This window comes from Anopheles aquasalis, chromosome 3 (genome assembly GCF_943734665.1).
Source record: "Anopheles aquasalis chromosome 3, idAnoAquaMG_Q_19, whole genome shotgun sequence".
In the NCBI taxonomy this organism is placed as follows: Eukaryota; Metazoa; Arthropoda; class Insecta; order Diptera; family Culicidae; genus Anopheles; species Anopheles aquasalis.
The window spans coordinates 53,590,719-53,601,048 of NC_064878.1; positions in this window are offsets into that span (position 1 = coordinate 53,590,719).

A 10,330-nucleotide genomic window follows, 5' to 3' on the forward strand; every position below is an offset into this window, starting at 1 on the left:
ACCCCATGGACCATTCCATACCGTCCCGAAGTCGGCGCCATTGTGTGAGTCATTCCGTGACAGTACGCCGACGGTACCGATCCAAAGTGGCCGGATGTCTAATAAAATCGAAAATCTTTCAGCAGCGGCAGCTGCTGCTGCTGCTGCTGTTGCTGTCTGATGTCCTCCCAAGTGTCTGACTTTTAATCCATTTCGTCGCACCGTCCGTCAGTCCGTGATGGGAGGAGAGTGAAAACAGAAATGGTTTCTTTACGGTTTATTGTCATTTGTTTTATCTCACGCGACCACGATCGTCGGTAAAGCGTCGGTCTGAAGAGCCCCGGAATCTCGAACAGGGACTCAAGAGAACCGAAATCCGTGGACTGCGCGTGGTCGTCGGGCAGTGGGGAAGTGTTTTGTATCACACCAACACCCGGAACCCTTTCGCTTATCGGCATCTACCTTATTGTACCGCAGTGATTGGCCGCAAGGCCCACAAGCCACGCGGCCACACGGTTGCCACAATTTCAATTATTTTTATTCATCTCCCGGGGGGAGTGCTTGATAAGTATCTCGCGCGAAGGTAGAACTTAAGGGACATAAATATTTATGGACAGTATGAGGCGGGAGGTGGACCGGGTCCGTTCGGTTATTAACCATAATTCGTAGGCAAAGCTGACGCGTACGTATCTTATGGCGGTTTAATTAAGAGTGGCGGCTATCTCGAGTATCGAGCAATGGCAATCCGGCAAAAGATAGGGAAGCGCAACCAGGTGAGCCGGTTCCGTTCCAGGTGTGGAACGTAAATCGTGCCCGGGTTGGTTGTAAGATGCTGCCAACGATCCGGCCACAAATGAAGCCATTCCATTGCACCGTCACCGTGGCAGAAGGTGTTGAGAGATTATTTATTTGGTTCCGCCTTTTGCGGGGGACCGCCCGCTGTGACCCGTCGGGCGTCAGTCAAGTTTTTCATTATCCCGCTCGCTGTCGCTTACGAATTCGACGAATTAAAATAGATTTTCTGCACTGCCACCTGCTGCTGCTTGGCGATCGCGTGACCTTCACTCTTCTTTGCTTCTTTGGGGTCTATATTCCGGATTGTGTGCGTGCGCGGGCGACTTTTGGACGATAAGTTTGGAGATAACGAGCCTGGATCATATGGCGCGCCAAGTTAAGTTTCTATGGCCGGTTACGCATCTACCAAACAACCTGCCTGTACTGGGAGAAGAAAAGGAACACAAATCGTACGCTATCGCCACCGGTTACAGCGATACTTAGCCAAAGGGGAAGGTAATCCAGAGCCCCTAGTGGAGAAATAGATTACTCTATCTGGTGAGGCACGATCCGCCCGAGAAATCCAAGTGCCGCGAATGGCGGCAACCGCGAGCAAGGCCTATAAATCATTTGTTGATAACCATCGGGGTGATTATTATGTTTTGCCTCCCTCACCTCGAGATCTCGATCATGTCTGGACGCGCAACAGCAGCAGCAACCGATCCTTGACTGCGGCTACCTTCAATTCCAACTCCAATCGTCTAAGCTGCACACCGTCGAAAGAAATAGAGGGAGAGAGAGAGAGAGAGAGGTTTGTATTCAATAAAGGCGAGCAGCCTGTCGGTAGACGATCGACGATCGTCTGATTGAATTTATCAGTCACGATTCCCGTCACGAGTCACCGCCCATTGAGCGAGTCACTGGGGCAGACGCGTGTCTAATAAACGACTGGGACCGGGGCCTCATCCCCAAACGAGTCATGGCGTGTGGCGCGATGGCTAGACGCTGAACCGCCCTTCGTACCGAGGTATGTCCCGTGGAAACGTTCCAGCCTCTGCAACACATTATCTTCCACTTCTTAAGGGGTGGCCTGGTGCGAAGGTTGGCGCGAAGCGTGACGCACTTGCGTGAGAAACGCGGTACGCGGTCCACGGCGATGATTATAGATATTAGGGGCCACGAGTGTGGCCACGAGAGCGCGATCGCGCGAGACATAGATCGATGATTGTTGCTTACAGTGCAGTCGTTGTTTGTTGCCACATTAGAATGTTGGGAGAGGTTTCGTTCTAGATCGAGGGATGTACCAGGTATGTGAATGACGTTTTTGGTGTTTTTAATGTCCCTAGAGCGGCTAGCACGTGTTTGGTATGATAGGTTTGCTAGAGGGGCTTAACTCTAACGTGGTTTTGATGATTCCGTGTGAAGCATACCGGGATGGCTTCTAACATTAATACCTTCACTGATGGAGTTAGATGAAGAGCAAGAACCAATTCAGTTCCACGTGTTTCCCTTTCGTCGATCGCACTGCCCGTGCTGTGCCCCATAAAACAACCGCGAAGCCATAAATTATCAATTGACAAGGGCAGCTGTATCGTGCCTCATTAGGGCATTGTCTGGCCAATTTTTAGCCATCGGTTGCGTGCGACACTTTTTGTGACGCAATCTAAACCTGAAAGCAGCAGGAATTGCTTAGAATCGACGGTAAAACAAGAACGTTTTGTGGGAATCTTTGTGAGACAACGATGGGAGGCTTCAAGCTTCGCGTCTCACAAGACCAAGGGCCAGTGCACAATAATAACGCATGGCCCCCAGGACAACCAGCGACGATTTATGACCATATCGCCGGATAATGATGACACAAATTACGGAATTGTTTAATTCATAAAACCAAACCTCAGGACGGTAGGTGATGGTTTTTGCTCCTCAAAGGTTGCTGCTGCTGTTCTGTCTGGCCGACGTTCGACATCGACCGGTTTGCAAGAGATAGACGTAGAAGAGGGCAAAGAATCGCGGACGCGCGCGCGCGCGCGCTCGCACCCGTTCGCCACGATCAAACGCTTGCTCTCCGGTTTCATCGAGTTATAAATCGATTAATGCGTGCCACAAAACATGGACGAGGAATTAAACGGAGAAACCGAGCCACCAGACATGCATCCACCGCCGGGTGTATGTGTCACCCGGGTTGGGTTGGGACATAATTTGTTCGGAATCTCTGTCCTGCGCCAGGACGGCAGGACCGCCATCGGAATGGGCCCAGCATCAAAGTTGGTAATAAATTATCATAATGAAGACAACAAGTGGTCTGGATCTCGTTTAGCAAAGGTTGGTTGCTGTTCCTGTTGCTGTTCCTGTTGCGGTTCCTGTTGCACCACCACCGGAAAGATGACTTGGCGATCGCTTTCCGATCGACCTCTTCTTTTCGCAAGATTTATGATTGTTTTGGGCCAAGGGTTTCAGTGGCACCGACCAGCCTTGATCGAGTGTGCCATTCGGCGGCCAGACATTCGATCCTTGTTCCCTCACTGATTGGCCTCATTGCCATGTCGTGTGTCGGACCGTGACATCTGCATGATATCACCACCACCACCACCATCACCATCCTGGGCTTAATTTTTTATTGTGCCGCTGACATTACAATTAACAAAAAAGGATCTCGCTACCACTACCGGTTCGGGAGGTTGCCCGGGCGGTCATGGTGCACATATTGCACATTAGGTTGATTGCAAACCGACTCTGACGACCATTGGCTACGGTTGGCGCATCGTTCAAGGTGCGCGCCACACACGGCGCACCGGGCGTGCGTGCGTGGGCCCGTTCCTCCTCTCGCTCGTAAAGCCTTTCATTTCACTAATTCATTAATTAATCCATACGACCGTTGCCTTCCTGTGGTGCGCAGTGTTGCGCTTTCGCTCTCTTCGGTGACTGGACCGGACCGTGGAACGTGGGAGTTTTGGATGGTGTAGCGCGTAACGCCGTCTGCGTCGATGAGACTGCCCAAACAAGGACTCTCAAGGGAAACAGAGAGAGAGAGAGAGAGAACGAGAGCGATCCCGCCCTGCCGGAGCTTTTCATTGAAAATTTATTCCGCGATCGAACGCGACCCTGAATCGCGCGGCTTGATGCGCGTGCATCCAGAAGACTCATCGCCATCATTTGCATCTCCGCGAGTTCCGAATCTAGCACCGCAGCGGGAGGGACCGCGTCTCCTTTTGCAGCAGGTGGTTGTGGTTCGCGCGGCCAAATCACCGACCGCTACAAAACCTCTCTATTAATCATGATTAATCGCGCACAATTATGCAAATGACTTCACTCCTGCTTTCGCGTGGCCGATCATCGTTACCGTGGCGGCCTGGTGGTGGCTCGTGGCCTCCATCTAGGCCTCCACTGCACGCTTATCAGGCAAAACCGGTTACCCGGTGAGCCCTTTCCCGGTCGGTCAGGTTGACAAACACGGTGCGAGGATGCAGAAGCAGGTACCGCTTGTGTGTAAACAGACAAAGTACACACTCCCTTCCCTGCCTGCCAGTCCGTGCCGTGGGGCAGATAATTTATGCAAAACACTTCGCGGTTCATCGCAATTCATCAGCACGATACGCGCCAACGTCTAGGATTGCTGGTGATGCCAAGGTTCCGTTAAAGAGGACTAGCCGAGCGACCCGCGAGTAGTCCGGAAGTGGCAGTGTAGGGATACCGAGCACGCGATTAATCATCGTGCAAGACCTCCCCTTAGCTCGAAGGCATATGCTGATGACGCTAATGATGGGCACCGAATCGAAGAGAGAGAGAGAAAGAGATCCGTTCTCCCGGTATATCTGCTGATGCATCCTGATCCGGCTGCATTCCCATGCATCACGCTAGATGGTGGTGAATATTGTCACATCATTCACTTGTCATTTGTCACATCCGTGCACACAGCGAGAACTGGTGAGAACGGGCGTCCAGAAAGGGTTCTCTTGCACGACCGTTAGAGAGATTGTCGGATGATTTTCATATTCATCGACTCCGATCAATCGATAGAAGTGCAATGAAAGGGTAACGGAAGGTGAAAAAGAAAGGGATTAACGCCTATGGCCCGCCAAACGGTACCGGAAATGATCCGGAGGTACCTTTCCTCATTTTTTTTATTCACGGGTGGCGCTTGATTATGCTAAAATGATTTTGCATAAACCTTTTTTGTTGTTTCGGTTGCGTTGCGGTGATTTTCTGCAAGCACAACAGCTGGCCCTTCAAGTTGATTTGATTGCGAGAACCAGACGACGCGCATTGATTAATGAGTAGTAGGCCATGGGGAAAAAGATCGATGATCACGATGCTAATGAAACGGTTCATCTCCAGAGCTACTTCTGCCGATTGTTGCCAAATGTTTCGCCGATTAACGGGAGGGGTTGCGCCATGAACAGTAATGATCGTAAGGGAGCTAACCCTTTCAAATTGAAACCCTTTTTGCCTTTTCGTCAATCTGAGAGTCATCTTTTTGGGGTGTTTTGCAAAATTAACAACGAAACGGAGAGTGTGCACCGCGTGCAGCAACTCATAAATGCGGCACAAAACAATATATGGTGATGATGTTATGAGGTACGGGACGCTCGCTGGTGGATCCCGCACACCTCATAAAGCACCCTCTTCGACACGCCTACACCCGGACGGAACGTTCAACCAAAAAGTGAAGACAGCATAAAATGCAGCGCAACGAATCATCGGCACCAGACCACCACCACCAACACCATCCAGCGACAACGGCACGGTAGGGGTTTAATTAAGGACCCCCCTCCCTGTTGGAGACCGAGGGAGGGAGTTGCAATCTTCAGCTGCGTCGATCGCGCAGCACGCGCTGTCAACCTCAAGGTAACTCGAAACCACCAACCACGAAGGATAAGAACACAAAGGATGTGTGAAGCAGGACACAGCAGGAGAGAGAGAGAGAGTGTGTGGGAGAGGGGACACATTCCTTGGCAAACATCGGCAGTCATTAGTGGCCAGCGTTCCCTCCTCCTTCTACTCGCTTCCCCATTCCCCGTTTGTGACAGATAAGATGGAGCGCGTGTATCGGATTACGCGCGTGAGCCACCACCACCGGGGATCGATCGATCGAGTAGTAGCGCAAGTGTGGCCAGACTCATATGCTTCCTCCCGACCGCCTGCTGCTGGCCACAAGGACACACAGAACGGGGGCCTGCGAAAGAGCGTACGCCAATCAACCTCAACGATGGATCCTGCAGCTCAACTTGCTGGTGAAGGATCCTCACCCAGGGGGGGGTAGAATTTGGGGATTTTCAAAGCCACCCCGTAGGGGTCTATCAGATGGCCGGCCTGACCTCCGGTACAACGGTTCGGTAATTAATACTTTTCCTCCTCCTCCGTCACGGTGCTGCATCCGTCGATGTTGTCGTCCAGGACGTCGAAGGATCTGCAGACCACAATGGCGTGCAAACGCTTTTTTTTTTATTTGAAGAATTTCATAACTTGCCTCCGAAAACACGACGTCGTTCGATAATCTTTCGCTTCGTGATCGCGCCAAGTGCCAAGAGGGAAGGGGGACGCCGTGAGTCATCGTCCGTTTGGGGTGTTGAGTGAAAACCGTCGCTCGCTTCTCTTCCGCTGCTGAGGACCTTTTCTTCTTCTTCTTCTTCTCGATCGCTTACGTGTTGCTTCTGGAACTGCTGTTGCTCCTGCGCCCAGAAGCTGCGATCCCGGTAACGAATCGGTAACGTCTCGCGGTCACCGTCGCCACCGCCATCGCATCTGTGGGATCGTCTTTCGCGTGTGTCTTTATCTGCCGGCCAACAACGGTGCCCCGGTCCCGGCCGGTGTTCGGTTCGGGGTTCTTGTTCTGTTTGCGTTTTGCGTGCTCGGCGGTCCTTCTTCTGTTCTTCTCCTCCGAACTCCTTTACGGTCGTGGTGGCCGTTCCCTTCCTCTCTGTCTCTTTCTCTTCGTTTTAAGCGTCTTTCCGTGTCCTCGCACGACAGGAAATGGTTAGAAGTTTGGTTTGGTGGCGCGCGCGCGTGTGCTTGTGTTTGCGTTTCTCGCTTACCTCCATCCTGGTTCCCTGCTTCGCTCTCTCTCTCTGATTGCGTAAATGCTCTGCTGCGTGCCACTTGGTGCCTCCTTGGCGTCTTCCTTGGTCTGTTCTTTGCGCACATTAAAAGGTTGCATTTGCTGCACGTTCTTGTGGCTCTCCGGGGAGGATGGTGGTGAGGTGCACCCTTTTTTATCTTGCTTTCTTCTTGCTTCTTCCCTTTTTCGTGTGCCGTGTTTTGAAAACACGAAATGACATTCGAACACGCAGACACGGGACCCCTTCGTTGGCCGCGGGACGATCGACGGTGAAGATCATTTTTCATTCATTCATTTGTCGTCGTAAGCCTGGGCTCTCACGTGGCTCATGATGGGTTTGCGGATTTTTTTTATGGGTGAGGATGAAGGGATTCCGTTTTTTAAATATATCTTTACATCTTATATTGTATCTTCATCAGGAGGTCCTAAATATTATCAAGGATTAGCTAGGAGTTCCTGCAGCCAAGCGCCGTGAGTTTATCACAATATTTCTGAACTGTTTCGCTGAATAAATGGTAAATAACGATAAAATTAAAACAAATAATCCTCGACTTGACCCAACAACCGTTTCCTGGGGCTTCTTAATCTCCTTTCGGTCCTTGTTGTCCTTCTGCTTCTTCCTTCTTCAACACGCACCATTTGCCACCAGACCAGGCATTCCAATCGACCTCAGTTGAAGAGGCTACAGGAAAAAAAAACGGAGCCAAAGAACTAAGGAGTTGTTGTCTATCCTTTTCCTGGCCCTCATCATTCATCGCCATCAGAAGCACTCTCGCACCGGGGCACACAGCGCATCGCGTGGCTCGATCGCTTGTACAGTCGTGGCCTCGATCCTCCATCCGGCATGCCTTCTTCTCCACCATGCCGACGCGGTCGGACGAAACTGACTTGAATGACTGCATCGATTAGTTTCCTAATCTTTTTCGGTGTATGTTTTTGTCTTCCTTTTTTTACCCCTGTCGAGCATCATTACTGGCCAGTGCGCCGCTGGTGGTTGTCTGGAGTGCGGCCACGATCCTTTTAACTCTTGAATCACGTGCGCATCCGTCCGCAGTCGTGGCGCAGGAGCGATAAGAGAGAACTCGAGAGAGAGAGAGAGAGAGAGAGAGAGAGAGAGAGAGAGAGAGAGCGTGCGGAATAAAATACACAAACCAGAACCTCCGTAATTAGTCAATGAGCAAAAGGGATTTGGTCTGTTTGCTCGAGTAGCAGCATCCCTGCCATCCCGGGTCCTCCACTCCGCCGGAGGCAGATACCGGCAGCCCGATAAGCAGTCCCGGTCCGGCGCATGCCTCCCGGTGAGCGCAGCCGAGTGGCTAGACGAGCGCGCGACAGGATAATTGGTCCTCGTTCTCCCCGGGGAGTTGCAGCGGCCAGGTAGGCGGCGTGAATCGAGCATTTCCGGCCCAGTGGCCCGATGGGTTGAAGCTGTGAAGTGGCGCTGCGAGTGGCTCGGCCGGGAATGTTTCAATTTGTATTTGTGTGTCGGTTTCGGTACGGTGCACCGTCCTCGTCGCCATCGCTGAGGCTTATCATCCGCCGCCAAAAACTCGGCACTGGCACCAGACTATGTTGAGCAAATAAGACACTCCCCGCGGAGCAAAGTTGTCGCCAGACGATGCGCCTTGGAGTCGCCCGCTAATGAACAGTCGCCGGATCCGGCGAACCGGCGACAATGTCCGTCTGATGCTCTGCTCTTTCCACGGAGCAGCAAATCTCGAGGGCGGCAGGTGTGCCGCGTGTGCTGACGCTGACAAATACGTGATGAGCACGGAATGCATTGGAGCATTTAATTGAATTAAGGCAAACGATCGACAGAACGGCAGAATGGCTGCCGCAACGGCGCGCTCCAACAAGAATGTCCTCCAACAAGCTTCCCGAGCCGCCACGGACACGGACGGAAAACGGTTGACAAATGGATCTACACGGGCGGCGATGCCATTGGCCATTTCTTGTTGGCATGTTTCGGTAGCGAAAATGCGCCGCAAAATGCCACATTCATCGCGAGCAGGAAGGAGGAGAAGAAGGAGAGTTGGCCAGCTTGCTGGACTCGACTGGACTGGACAGGCATTAAAACACAACTTCTGGAGGCTTGAAATAACACGTTGTGCCGTGGTGGTTGTCGTTGGGGCACCGAGAAGAGGATCGCGAATCGCGCGTTGCAACCGAGCCGAGCGAGCGAGCGAATCGACGGCGGCATCGTCGTGGCACCTTCACCCGCCACCGTGGTGCCAGTTAAGCTGAGAAATTATAAGGAATTAAGCACTTAAGCCGGTGTGGATAAGGTACGTTTGGCGTTTTTTTTTCTTTCCCGGTTTTTTTTTCGGTTGCGTTCGTTTTGTTTCGAGGGACGATCACTTGGTCGCTTGGCCCTGGCCGGACGATACTTACAAATCGAATTGAACACTTCCGATTGCCGGAACGATCGATAATGGTGGGTAATTAGGGGAGAGAAAATGTTGGATAAGTTGCTACTTAGCGCGCTAGCAGTTTGGATTCTGCGGCGCCGCCTTAAAGGTGGTTTTCGGGGGGATTATGAGGCAGCAGAAAAAGGGCATGATGAATGGGATCCCGGACTTGAGCTCTCTTTCCATGGTTGCAGTTGCAGCAGCTACTTGTCATTTCAGGATTTAAGTCCAAGTCTCAACGATGGTGGTTGCGAATGCCTTTCAATGGTTTTAGGTTATTTATAATCATGGCCTACTGCAATACGAGATGCTTCCCAAATTCTAGGTTACAGGAAGGATCCGTTACGGGGGAGGCTAAGGTCAATTTTTCATTAAGAAATCGTTTAACAACCGATCGATTTTTTAATGAAGAAACCTTTCAAACTTTTCAAGTGAATGTAATATTAAACTGCAAGTGGTCAAGAATATTTGGAAGTAGTTTGGGGAAGATGAGTTGAAAACTTCATACATGGCATCAATTTTAGTAAAGACGTGTTTGCAAAAATGTAGTTTTTACGGTGCCCATTGTAGCCATTTGATAGGTCATTTTAATCACGCAAATCAATATTCTTTTCATAAATCATAAGTTTATCCAGATAGTCCCGTTGAGTTTTTGTTGAATTTCCATTTTTTAAATTTATAGCAGCATTTTGAAGTTGAAAAAATGGTCACACTATGACCAAACCGGGTTCGTCGCTTCAGGGCAAGTCTTTTGATTCGTACCAAAAACGGCTCATTTTTAATGATTTGTTTTTAGTCAAATATCAACCTATATATATATATTTGCAAATGCTATAATAAACTACAACTTTTGAAGATAATTTGGTATTTTTTTGGAGATAATATTTTATAAACTTACGTCCATGGCATCAAATTTAGAAAGGCGTGTCTGCATGAGGCGCGATTTTTCAAAAATCTATATCTTTGTCAGTTTTGCTTCGATTGTTACAAAAAAATTACACAATACTCTTGAAAGGATTAGCATTCAATGAAAAATGTAAAAAAGTATGTCACAAAATTGTTTAATATCTTAGCCCTAGTATGAATAAAATTTAAAGTAAACAATAGAGTCAAT